Source organism: Schistocerca serialis, chromosome 4 (genome assembly GCF_023864345.2).
Source record: "Schistocerca serialis cubense isolate TAMUIC-IGC-003099 chromosome 4, iqSchSeri2.2, whole genome shotgun sequence".
Lineage (NCBI taxonomy): Eukaryota > Metazoa > Arthropoda > Insecta > Orthoptera > Acrididae > Schistocerca > Schistocerca serialis.
In genome coordinates this window covers 51,175,307-51,188,521 of record NC_064641.1, presented here as the reverse complement: position 1 = coordinate 51,188,521, position 13,215 = coordinate 51,175,307, and positions in this window count along the sequence as shown.

Sequence of the window (13,215 nt, the reverse complement as noted above, 5' to 3'; positions counted from 1 at the left end):
ATGAACATTGGCTTTCGGTGAAAAGGCGGACACATATCCGAAACGGTTAAGTTCATAAACTGTTCGCGTGCTACGGTCGTTAAGGTACACCACGCATGGAAAAATAGCACTATCCAAAACCAGCGCCGCGGGAAATGTTGTGCAGCATAGGCCATAGATGACAGGGGTGAACGACGGCTGCAGAGATGGTACGGGCGAGCTGTTGAGCAAATGACGCCCAGATGAGCCAACGGGCTACCAACAGTGCCCCATCAACGACCGTTCTGTAAACGTTGCTGCGTATGGACCTTCACAATAGGCACCGGGTTCAAGCACCTGTGCTGACTGCTGGTCATCAGTGACGAACGCTGAGTGCTGGCAGGTGGCCTTTTCAGATGAATCACGTTCTATGCTTCATCTACGTGAAACGTCTGTGAGCAAACACGCTGCAGCAATTGTCGGTAGAGTCCAGGCCAGGGGAGGGGGCGTTATGATCTGCGCAATGTTTTCGTGGCATTCCCCGGGTGTCCTCGTCATTCTGAAAGGCACAATGGATCAACACAAATATGCACCTACCCTTGGAGATCATGACCATGTCCACCCCTCTATGCAGGTTGTTTTTTCTCGGCACGATGGCATCTACCATCAGGACAATGCAACGCGTTACACAGCTCGCAGTGTACATGCGTGGTTCTAAGAGCACAAGCATGAGTTTACCGGACTCCCCTGGCCACCAAACTCCTCGGATTTAAACCCAATCGAGAATCTGTGGGACCACCTCGATTGGGCTGTTCGTGACAGTGAGCCTCAACCGAGAAACCTACCGCAGCTGGTCAGGGCATGGCTCCATATCCCTGTAGGTACCTTCCAGAACCCCATTGTGTCTCTTCTGCACCTCTGGCAGTGGTCCGCACTGCAAGAGGTTTGGACAAGTTAACAGATTAATGTGTCTGGACAGTTCATTAACGTGATAATGGGTGTCATTTCTTGAGTTAAATTAACTGTATAACACCATTGCTCCACTCTCGTGCTATATTTTTTTCTTCTTACAAAGATTCACATTTAATCATGTTATTTCCTTGCTTTATTTTTATGCCCTCTGTTTTGTCATGTCATCTGCCATAATTAACGCTCAACCAAAGGTGTTTTACAAGCTATATCTTTGAGTAGTTTGTGTAAAATGCATTCCAGGCCCAACAGGCCATTAAATGAATGTGGGACAACTACCAAAACTACCACAAAGTTGATAACACAGAACCGACTCTTAACTGCCTGGGACTGGACTGAGACTGTATTTACAGGGTGATCAAGAAGTCAGTATAAATTTGAATACTGAATAAATCACGGAATAATGTAGATAGCGAGGTACAAATTGACACATATGCTTGGAATGACATGGGGTTTTATTAGAACCAAAAAAATACAAACGTTCAAAAAATGTCCGACAGATGGCGCTTCATCTGATCAGAATAGCACTAATTAGCACAACAAGGTAAGACAAAAGCAAAGATGATGTTCTTTACAGGAAATGCTCAATATGTCCACCATCATTCCTCAACAATAGCTGTAGTCGAGGAATAATGTTGTGAACAGCATTGTAAAGCATGTCCGGAGTTAAGGTGAGGCATTGGCGTCGGATGTTGTCTTCCAGCATCACTAGAGATGTCGGTCGATCACGATACACTTGCGACTTCAGGTAACCCCAAAGCCAATAATCGCACGGACTAAGGTCTGGGGACCTGGGAGGCCAAGCATGACGAAAGTGACCGAGCGAGGTGGCGCAGTGGTTAGACACTGGACTCGCATTCGGGAGGACGACGGCTCAATCCCGCGTCCGCCCATCCTGATTTAGGTTTTCCGTGATTTCCCTAACTCACTCCAGGCAAATGCCGGGATGGTTCCTCTGAAAGGGCACGGCCGACTTCCTTCCCCATCCTTCCCTAATCCGATGAGACCGATGACCACGCTGTCTGGTCTCCTTCCCCAACCAACCAACCATGACGAAAGTGGCGGTTGAGCACACGATCATCACCAAACGACGCGCGCAAGAGATCTTTCACACGTCTAGCACTATGGTTTTTTTTTTTTTTTTTGTTTTTGGTTGTAAGAAAACCCCCATGTCATTCCAAACATGTGTGTCAATTTTTACCTCTCTATCTACATTATTCCATGGTTTATTAAGTTTTCAAATTTATACTGACTTTTTGATCACCCGGTATTTCCCCAGCTCGATACCAGCTGATGCCACTAAACCGTCTGTGACTGGTATGGCGCTGTGTTGAACTCCAAAGAGATGGATATTTTTCAACTGCTGGAGAAGACATCTTTTCGATCTTGCAACTTCATAGCATTTTATATTTTGTAGTGAGGAAAACTGCATTTTCTCTTTCCGGCTGTTGCATTTCGGTCCACAGATTAAGCATAGATGAGCACACCTACAGAATAACACGCATAATCTGACCCTTAAGACCTTCGGAAGGCCGCAGTATGGTGTGCGGCGCGGTGCGAACGGATGAGAGAAGAAAGCCTCTTTGAGAGGTTGGTGCGAGCACGTCATCTGCTCGTTGCGTCGGTTGAAGGGGGCGGCACTCAAGTCATTTAGAGGCTCGGACTGAGGCGGCAGTCATTCGCCGAGAGGCCAGGCCAGCTGCACGGACAGCCGAATCATCCGTGTCAGCAAACATCTGACGCAGGGTCACCCCACCGCTTCCAGGGAAGGTCGCAGGGGGCGCGGCCTGCAAGAGGCAGGGCCCGCTCATGCGGCACTACATGTGACCGTGGGGTGAGCCACTCCTCATCCGTGCTTCTCAGTCGGGCAGTAGCTGGACTGCTGGCGATAGAGCAGACAACGCAAAACGTCCCACATATATTCAGGAGGTGACAACTGAGGGCGTCCTGAATACCACGCATTGGTAGCCTCTGAAATACAGCACTCGTTATCAACGTTTGCATTATTGTACGGAATATGGACAACAGAAATGGTACACAGTAAATAAATAACCTTGGTGTGCAGAGATTCCTCCAGATACCACGTGGATTCTCCATGAGTGCATGAAAAAAGTATTACAAAATACACTGCTGGGCGTTAACAATAAATACATAAATAACGAAATTTTATTTAGTTGGCGTTTAAATGTGACAAAAAGAGCCACATGACGAAGGAATTATTCGGATGCGACTGAAATCAGCAGATATGATACACATCTGCAAACGGACAAATTATTACAATTTCAGAAAAATTGGATGATTTATTCAAGAGAAAGAGCTTCACAAATAGAGCAAGTCGTTAACGCATTGGTCCACCTCTAGCTCTTATGCAAGCAATTATTCGGCTTGGCATTGATTGATAGAGTTGTTGGATGTCCTCTTGAGGGTTATCGTGCCAAATTCTCTCCAATTGGCGGGTTAGATCGTCAGAATCTCGAGGTTGTTGGAGGGCTCTGTCCATAATGCTGCAAAACTTCTCAAATGGGGAGAGAGCTGGTGACATTGCTGGCCTAGATAGGCTTTGGCAAGAATGAAGACCAGCAACAGAAATTCTCGTTGGGTGTGGCATGCGTTTCTTGCTGAAATGGAACAACAGGACAGCTTGCCATGAAGGGCAAAAAGAAAAAAAAAACAGGACGTAGAGTATCGTCGACGTACCGCTGTGCAGTAAGGGTGACGCGGTTGATAACTAAAGGTCTCCTGCTATGAAAAGAAATGGCATCCTAAACCATCACTCCTGGTTGTCGCACCATATGGCGGTCGATAACCCACCGCTGTCCGAGACGTCTCCAAACACGTCTTCGGCCTGGAATCTCATTGAGTGGAGTAGAATTGTCATCGGTGATGAGTCCCTCTTCGAATGGAGCCCCAATGTCCATCGAAGATGGTTGTGAGATACCAACCTGACTGTTGCCCGCTGTGCGTATTGATTGTCTGGGGACTCTACAAGGCGGTAAGAGACTGCATCGTCTACAAACAATCTAAGAGCGCTGCTCATGTAGTTCAGGAACAACAGAGGACCTTTAAACCTTCGTTGGAAAACGCCAGACATTACTTCTGTTTCATTCGATGACTTTTCGTCAATTACTACGAACTGTGACCGTTCTGACAGGAAATCACAAAGCCGGCCGAAGTGGCCGTGCGGTTCTAGGCGCTGCAGTCTAGAACCGCGAGACCGCTACGGTCGCAGGTTCGAATCCTGCCTCGGGCATGGATGTGTGTGATGTCCTTAGGTTAGTTAAGTTTAACTAGTTCTAAGTTCTAGGGGACTAATGACCTCAGCAGTTGAGTCCCATTTTTTTTTTTTTTTTTCTAAATCACGAATCCACTCACACGACTGAGACGATATTCAATAGCCACACAATTTGATCAGTAGTCGCTTGTGAGAAGCGGTGTCGAAATCCTTCTGCAAATCTGAAAATATGGAATCAGTTAGACTTCTCCTGTCGATAGTACTCATTGCTTTAAGAGAATAAAGAGCTAGTGTGTTTCACAAGAAGGGCAATTTCTGAATTCGTGCTGATTATTTGTCAAGAAATCATTTTCTTCAAGGTAATTCATAATGTTCGAACAAAGTAGATGTTCCAAAATTCTACTGCAAATCGACGTTAGTGACACTAACCAGTAATTCAGTGGATTACCCCTGTTTTCTTTCTTGGTACTGATGTGACTTGTGCAATTTGCCAGTCTTCAGTTACAGATCTTTCGAAGAGCAAGCGGTTGTATATGATTTCTAAGTATGGAGCTATTGTATCAGCATACTCTGAAAGAAACCTGACTGGTGTACAATCTGGACCGGAGGCTTGCCTTTATTGATTTAAGCTGCTTCGCTACACCGAGGATATCTACTTCTATGTTACTCATGACTGTCATCAGTCATATCGCCATTGTTATAGCTCATTGAAGGCATTGGCAGGTGTACTTTACATGTGACCGGAATTTATTTGAGTTTCCTGCCAGATTTCGAGAATGAGTTTCGTTGTGGAAACTATTAAAAACATCTCGCATTGAAGTTCGTGCTATATTTCGAGATTCAGTAAAACTTCGCCAATCTTGTGGATTTTGTGTTCTTCTACATTTAGCACGCATTTTTCGTTGCTTTTGCTGATCCTTTTTGTGTGTCAGGGGGAATCAGTACTATCTCTTATTAATTTATGTGTTATAGATCTCTCAATTGCCATCTATGCTGTTTCTTTGGATTCAAACCAAAGCTGATCTACGGTTACACAGTCAGATTGGGAGCAGTGCAAACTTTCTCTTACAAAGCCGTCAAGCGAATTTTTCTCTGCTTTTTTTAAAAAAAAAATTGATTTATTTTGCCTTTATTTTTGATAGGTTTCGACATTACAGTATTCAGTCTCGTCACAACTATCTTGTTGTCACTAATCCCTGTATCCATCATGATTATATGTATTTGATTGCATGTCATGATGGTTTGCAGCGGCGCCACCGGAACCAAATTCGTGCTCGTCCTTGGTCTCGTGATTCTGCTGCTTTTCTTCCCCAGATCGCGGCCTCACGGGATCGCGCAGCCTTCGCTGCCACCTGCTGGTTCCACCAGGGCACCCCAGGAGGAGCGGATGAACGATGCGCCCCCGTCCCCGCCATCCCCACTTGCTGACCCGATGGAGCTGGAGCCGCCATCGCCGTCGCTTACGCTGTCATCGCCTGGACGTGTGCCCTGGCAGCAGTTTTCCGGAGGATGTTCCTGTTGCCTCACAAGCCAGATGGCAAGGAATGGTCGGGAGTACGCCATCTCCACAGTCACGGCTCCCTGCTCATCTCTAAGTCCAGTGTCCTGTCTCCCTCCCCACAGTCGTTTGCATCCTCCCTACACAACGGTGCAGCATATGGGGGGGGGGGGGGGGAGGAGGAATGTGCTGGCATAAGCTGTCGCCAGCACACTGGTCCGCAAAGATGTAGCAAGAAGATCGATAGCAAGTGCTGGACTAAGCGCACCTATCAGGAGAGAGGCCAAAGACAGACTTGCAAGCAACACAATGCCAACGCCCTCCCGACTGCAAGTATTTAGATAGCCGACGCTGACCGGAGGGCTAGTCTGTCTCAGTCCCACTCACTATCGCAGCCACTCAGTCACTAGCTCAGTCTCTGACACACCAACTCGCACTCCAGTTTGGCGTCTTCATTCATCGCATAGTGGGACTTGTACTTCACCAGCAGTGAGGCTAACGTGGACTATTACGGAAGAGCTTGTACCACAACATGTGGACTCTGGTGAAGATAAGTAGCTTCCTATTCGTGTCAATAAAGAACTCTGTAAATACTGGATGGCCCAAAAAGGATGGTCGGATTTGAACTGCGTAGTACCATTGAAAGGTGAGGAGGGGGGACCACTGCCAGCCGTCTGCAAGTCGGCCATTACACCCAGTTTGCCACGAGATGGCGCAGTGGACGGTCGAGCATCGTGTTTTTGCTGTGGAACAGTTTTTCAGAAATGATGAATCGTTTATTACTGTGCAACGATTGTTTCGACAACGTTTTGGTGTAGCGCGTGATGGACCCATTCCAGATCGCAGATCCATATCACGTTGGGTGACTGCATTCCGGACAACAGGGTCTGTCAAAAGTGGTAAATCTACAGGGCGTACACGTACGGCAGTTACTCCACAGAACATTGATGATGTTAGAGCGTCAGTGCTGCAAAGCCCGTGTCGTTCCACTAGGCGTCGTGCTCAAACTTTAGGCCTCAGCCGTAGTTCGTTGCAGCGTATTTTAAGCCGTGAGTTACAATTTCACCCATACAAAATTATGATCACGCAAAGGCTGTATGATCGTGATTTTGAGCAGCGAAGACGATTTTGTGAATCAATGCTTGACATTTTGTACTCTAATAATGATGTTGTGCTTCTTATGTCAGATGAAGCCCATTTCCATTTAGACGGCTATGTCAATAAACAAAACTGCAGGTATTGGGCAGCAGATAATCCCAGAGAATTGCACCAAAAGCCTCTTCATAGTGCTAAGGTAACAGTCTGGTGTGGAATTTCAAGACTGGGGATTGTTGGTCCTTATGTTTTTGAGGAGAACAACGCTACAGTCACAGTGAACTCGAAACGTTACGTTAACATGCTACGTAGCTTTTTGGTGCCGAAACTGCGAGAGTTACATGTAAATCGAGATCGAATTTGGTTTCAACAGGACGGGGCCACGGCCCACACAGCCAATGACTCCATGTGTGTTTTAAGGCGGATGTTCCCCCACCACATCATCTCGCGTTTTGGAGATGTCCACTGGCCCGCGAGATCACCTGACCTCTCAGCCTGTGATTTTTTTCTTTGGGGATACCTAAAGTCAAAAGTCTACGTAAAGAAGCCCCGAAACTTAATTGATCTGAAGGAGGCAATCAGTGCGGAAATTATGGCAATTCAAGAAGAAACAGTAGTGAAAGTGATGGAAAATTTCGAGGAAAGACTTGTGGGATGCATCACCGAGGAAGGACACCATCTTCCGGAAGTCATTTTCCGTACATGATTTTTTGTGTTTAGTTCTTGTAATTGGGTGCCTGGGAGCATTTAGTTACGTAATTGAATAAAATTAATTTGTAAAACTGATGGAGTTATAGTTATTTAAAATGTGACCATCCTTTTTGGGCCATCCCATATCATCATTGTAGATAGAGGATACCGGCCACTAAGTAACATCATCTCCCTTGTTTCTACGGTACAAGACTCAACGAGAATTCTACAGAGGCGATGAAGACACCACAATAATTTCCTTAGAAAGCCGTCAATACAATTTTGGACAAAGCTCTATGCCTAATACCTGTTATAAAGATGTATTTTTGCCAACATATCGAGGGCAGATTGAATAATATATTATATATATATATATATATTATATATATATTATATATATATATATCAATTATTAATTTATTCCACTTGTCAAGTGTAGCCACTACCCATACTACCTCACCGGAACTATGTATTTCAGTTTCAAAAAAATTGGTTCAAATGGCTCTGAACACTATGGGACTTAACTTCTGAGGTCATCAGTCCCCTAGAACTTAGAAATTCTTAAACCTAACTAATCTAAGGACATCACACACATCCTTGCCCGAGGCAGGATTCGAACCTGCGACCGCAGTGGTCGGGCGGTTCCAGACTGTAGCGCCTAGAACCGCTTGGCCACTCCGGCCGGCATTTCAATTTCATTACAACAGTTAGTCCCCCTACACTGCAGCACCAATCGCCCATTTGCATCGTCGCCCATCTGTGGATCATGCATTGAGGCCTCTCGCCGTACTGCATTGGAGCTGCGTTGTCGGTCACAAGCTTGGTCTAGGGTTATCACAGTCTTTCTAAGAGGATGTAAGAGACACATCTTAGGGGAAACTCCATAATCTAGGGGCCAATTAACACGAGAAGACTTATGGAAGCAATGCCTTTTGTTTTGGTACCAACATATTTAATTTGTTCATTTCCCATATCATCTAAATCTGTTGCTGTACCATTTTTCGATTTCCTAAGGACTTTTCAGGTTTTTCAAGTTATGTGTCCATGTTTATTTGTCATTCTGGTTTTGCTCTATTTGTGCGACCCCAAAATTATTCATTTGAACAAGAGCCAGTGAGCAATAATAGCTGGACAAACATGAATACATGTCACAGAGCTATCTGGTGACTTATTGACTGGTCTGGGACATTTGGAACACTTCAAGGGTTTCCACCTAACCATTTCGTTTATGTAGCAGTGGTAAGCCTTTTCAAAATATCTCTTCACCAATGGGGTTTAACTAAAATGGATAATTATATTCAAATAACAGAATATTGTATTACGAGTAGGCTAATAATATTTGAAAAATTACAGCTTGGTTGGAGGGAAGACGAGGTGCAGATGGGATGTAAGGCGGTCTGATATTCTGTTATTCTTGTTTATCATCTCCACAATAAGGTCAGTGTTTGCTGTGGAAGAAATGACGGTGTCGGTTGGAAGGTGTAACGTAGGGCACAATTCTGTGAATAACTAGGACATCATTTGTCTATGTTATGTGTCGAGTAAGTAAGTGTAGATTCTCACACTGTTGGACCATTCTCTAAATGGTAGAAAGTAAGTGTGGGTTATAATCTGGCTTACAAGACCCCTGTTATAGAATGATGGTAGTCTGGCATAATCATTTAATATTACCTGGATATTTGCCATGCACTCCACCACCGACTCCTATCTGAATCCTACCAATCATCTTCCTTAACACAGCTGTGTGAGGCTGGACGTAAATACCACTCCAAGCTACGACATTTTCCTGTTGTTAATTTAAAGATACGGTATCAAAGAGCCCTTCAGAGCGTCACAATATTTTACTAATTACTTAATGCGGCACTCAGTTCTAGTAGTTACTATTCGGTGATGCTCATATATACTGCCCTCCATAAGTTTGGAAACATCATGCTGCGTATTACAACGGAGCAAGATGAAAGTGATCTATGTGAATTATTGGTTAGAATGCGGAATAGCAAGCTCAAATGACTGTTAATAATGACACGTACAGTATTGTACACATAATTATTGTAGCAAGCTCAAATGACTGTTAATAATGACACGTACAGTATTGTACACATAATTATTGTACATATACATACATATTGAAACATCATAGTATTACTCCGTTTGTTGTAAATCGACGTTACCTGTCCAAGCAGTTCTACTAAACACGCCAGGTGGCGCGAGTAGACCGCAAGGCTATGTTGAGGTACGATGTTTACATTTCTGTTCACTTGTAGTTGCATTTGCATAAAGGTATAACACGCCGCGAAAGTAATTGAAAATGGCCCCAAAGTGCCTGATTCCTTATGAATCAGGGGTATTAATAATCACTTCGCACCAAGAAGGCAATAGTGTCCGACAAATAGCAAAGAAACTGATGATTTCCATCAGCGGAGCTGTCAAAACCATACACCGGCATCGAGAAACAGGCTCCTATGGAGATCGTCTTTGCTCAGGAGTACCCAGGAAAATATCAGAACGCCAGGAAAAGTATGTGGTAGTGACCAGTAAACGTAACAGATTAAAAACTATGCGTGAATTGACTGCTAAACTAAACGCAACCAGGGATACTCCGGCGAGTGAGTCAACCGTGAGATGAAGCCTGGCAGGAAACAACCTCCGAGGTTATGTAACAACAAGGAGGCCACTGTTGTACCCTGTTAACAAGAAGAAAAAGACTTCAGTGGGCTAAGACACACCAACATTGGACAGCGGGGGACTGGGAAAGAGTCTTACTCACTGATGAATCCAAGTTCGAAATATTTGGAAGTAAACGTCGTCAATTTGTACACCGTTTACCCCATGAACGCTTGAATCCTCAATGCGTAATTCCAACTGTAAAGCATGGAGGGGTTCTGTGATGGTATGGGGATCCTTTGGAGGGAATAAAGTCGGCGATTTGGTGAAAATAGATGGAAAAATGAACCAAAAGAATTGTCATGCCATTCTCCAGCGACATGCAAAGACATCTGGTTTGCGTCTGATTGGGAAAGGGTTTGTCTTGCAGCAAGACAATGACCCAAAACATACGTCTTGCTTGTGTCAGAACTATGTGAAGTCTCTAGAGGTTCGTAAAATATTGAAAAACATGGAATGGCCGCCCCAATCCCCTGATTGTAAGCCAATCGAGTTGCTAAGGGATGAATTGGACAGGAGGACTCGAAAAAGGGAAATCATGAGTGGGTCACAATTGTGGGAGGTCCTGCAGCAAGAATGGAGATTAATTCCAACTGAAACCTCGGCAAAACTGACGCAGCGCATGCCGAGAGTGAGCAAGGCAATGATGAAAGCAAAGGGTGGCTATTTTGAGGAATCTAAAATTTAATTGTTCCATCTTCCTGTGTATTATTTGAGCTTAATAAACATTTGGAGCCGTCCGGTGCGGCCGAGCGGTTCTAGGGGCGCTTCAGTCTGGAAGCGCGCTATCAATACGGTCGCAGGTTCGAATCCTACCTCGGGCATGGATGTGTGTGATGTCCTTAGGTTAGTTAGGTTTAAGTAGTTCTAAGTTCTAGGGGACTGATGACCTAAGATGTTAAGTCCCATAGTGCTCAGAGCCATTTGAACCATTTTTTGTAATGAATGAGCTTTTCAGTTTGCGGTACCCTTAAGACAGAAAAGCAATAACAATTGTAACAGCTTTTGATTTATGATTTTCAGCTTGCATTCGGTGTATCTGAAACTTATTAGTATCTACACTTAAGCCACTAAATCAAGTTACAGAAATGAGAGTAAAAGTGAATGGCCTAAATTTTTGATATTTTGGTCCTGGGTCGTCTCGGCAGTGCATCTTTGAGATTTGATCTACGCTCCTCACTCAAAAACCCCTCATTTTAACCATCGGCTGTGCAAACGTGTTATTCCTGTGTCTAGTACAATTGGCAACATCCTGTCAAATGTTTGGCAACTCCGTGATCGTAAAGTTACTTGTTGGTGTAACACAGAATTATCCTGCCAAATTCACTTGAAATTATCTTTCATTTTCGTTACGTAATTTGAGTAATTTTCGCGTAAGGTTGAGTTATCAAATTTATGATTTTGAGTCAAGGAGGTCGTCCCAGGAAGAAAATGCAACTAATCTCGTCTGTTACGTCCCAAAATAATCTGCATTAGCGATCACTGTGACAATGACAGGGCAATGAATGCAACAGTGACTCTCTACGCCTGTGGTAATGTCACCGCTATCTGTGGCGATGACTGCGTCAGCTGTGGATTCCAAGTCGGGTGTAGGCATACCGTATTGCATCTGCGTTTTTCCTCCTCTTTAAACTTCCAGGCCAAAACTGGGCAAGGAAATCTTAAGAAAACCTCTGCACCGGAAGTCTTCTCAGTTCTTTGCTTTAACCAACAAAATACGCGTTGAAGACGTTTTCTCACTTTTGCAAATCTGGTCATGATGACGAACGTCAACGTAGTCCCGGTGCGTGAGGTGTGCAATGACTGCACGAGGCTGTTGATTCATTTTGGGAAAAATTTATCAGTGGATGCGGATCAGCTCCTAACACTTGAGTATTACCGTAATAGTTTAGTCATTAACCTCGCCTTTCCCATGTGACGAGGATAGAAACGCTATCACCTACATACTGCTATCAGCTCTGTTGCAACCTGACTGTATTATGTCAAGTTCCAGATTCCTACCACTGAACTGGAAACATTCATTGCTACTGGTTTCCAGTTAACTGTCTCCACTTAACTTCCAGCTACAACACTGAAATGTCTCAAAAATCTGAGAAAAGAAAAGTTCTCTAGACCTATGTTTGAAGCAAGAAAAATCCAGCAGTCACAGAACGTGAAGCTCATCATTTCAAACAAAAGTAATACAGTCAATTCTCCTTTTAAGAAGCCCCCAACTGCTAGATATTTGCGCTCTGTGGTGCCTCCGATTAACAACACCAGCTTGTTCTACATCTCCAGTTTCCAAGTCTACAAAATTTACGACTAGCCATCACTATTGGGAGCCGCCGCAATGTATAGCACCTCTGCAATGAAACACAACACTCCTTCAGAAGGCGGAACAGCTGATGAATGTCTGCGCCTGCGTACGGGGACATTACTTACAGTGCTTTCAGTCCTTCCCTACTCGAAACATAGGTTGTTCAATCTCTATAGGTTCCAAATACCCATCTGGAGAGACCGATATGCTGCTCTGTACTGCGATACTCTAGATGCTAACACCTCTGAGCGTGCGTGGTGTGTGTGTGTGTGTGTGTGTGTGTGTGTGTGTGTGTGTGTGTGAGAGAGAGAGAGAGGGAGAGAGAGAGAGAGAGAGAGAGAGAGAGAGAGACAGTTGCTAAGTGTCGGTGTAGTGTCTCTGTGTGTATGAGACAGAGGGGGGGGGGGGGGGGGGAGAAGGGAGGGAGGAAAGAAGGGACAAGGGGAGGAGTAGGGAAGAGGGTAGACGTGCAAAATAAAAAAACTGAAAAGCAAGAAAATTTGGCCTTGTGGAAAAGTATGTCACAGCTTGTTTTATCGTAGGGGAGAGAGGAAAGGGATAAGATAAGAATGTTTTCAGGAAGAAGAATGCGTAATGGAACAGGGGAGTTGAAGAAAATGTGTTTCATAGTTTTTGAGAGGAATGATGAGAAGGAAAACAAAAAAGGAGTGAAGCAGAGGGCTACATTAAAAGAAAAAGTAGAATTTTAACAGTGACTGGTTGATTTGTTTATTACTTTCAGGAGGACAGAGTAAACGGCAAGTAAGCAAGAGTATAAGAGAGATAGGTGGGACAGAAATAAATATTAAAAGA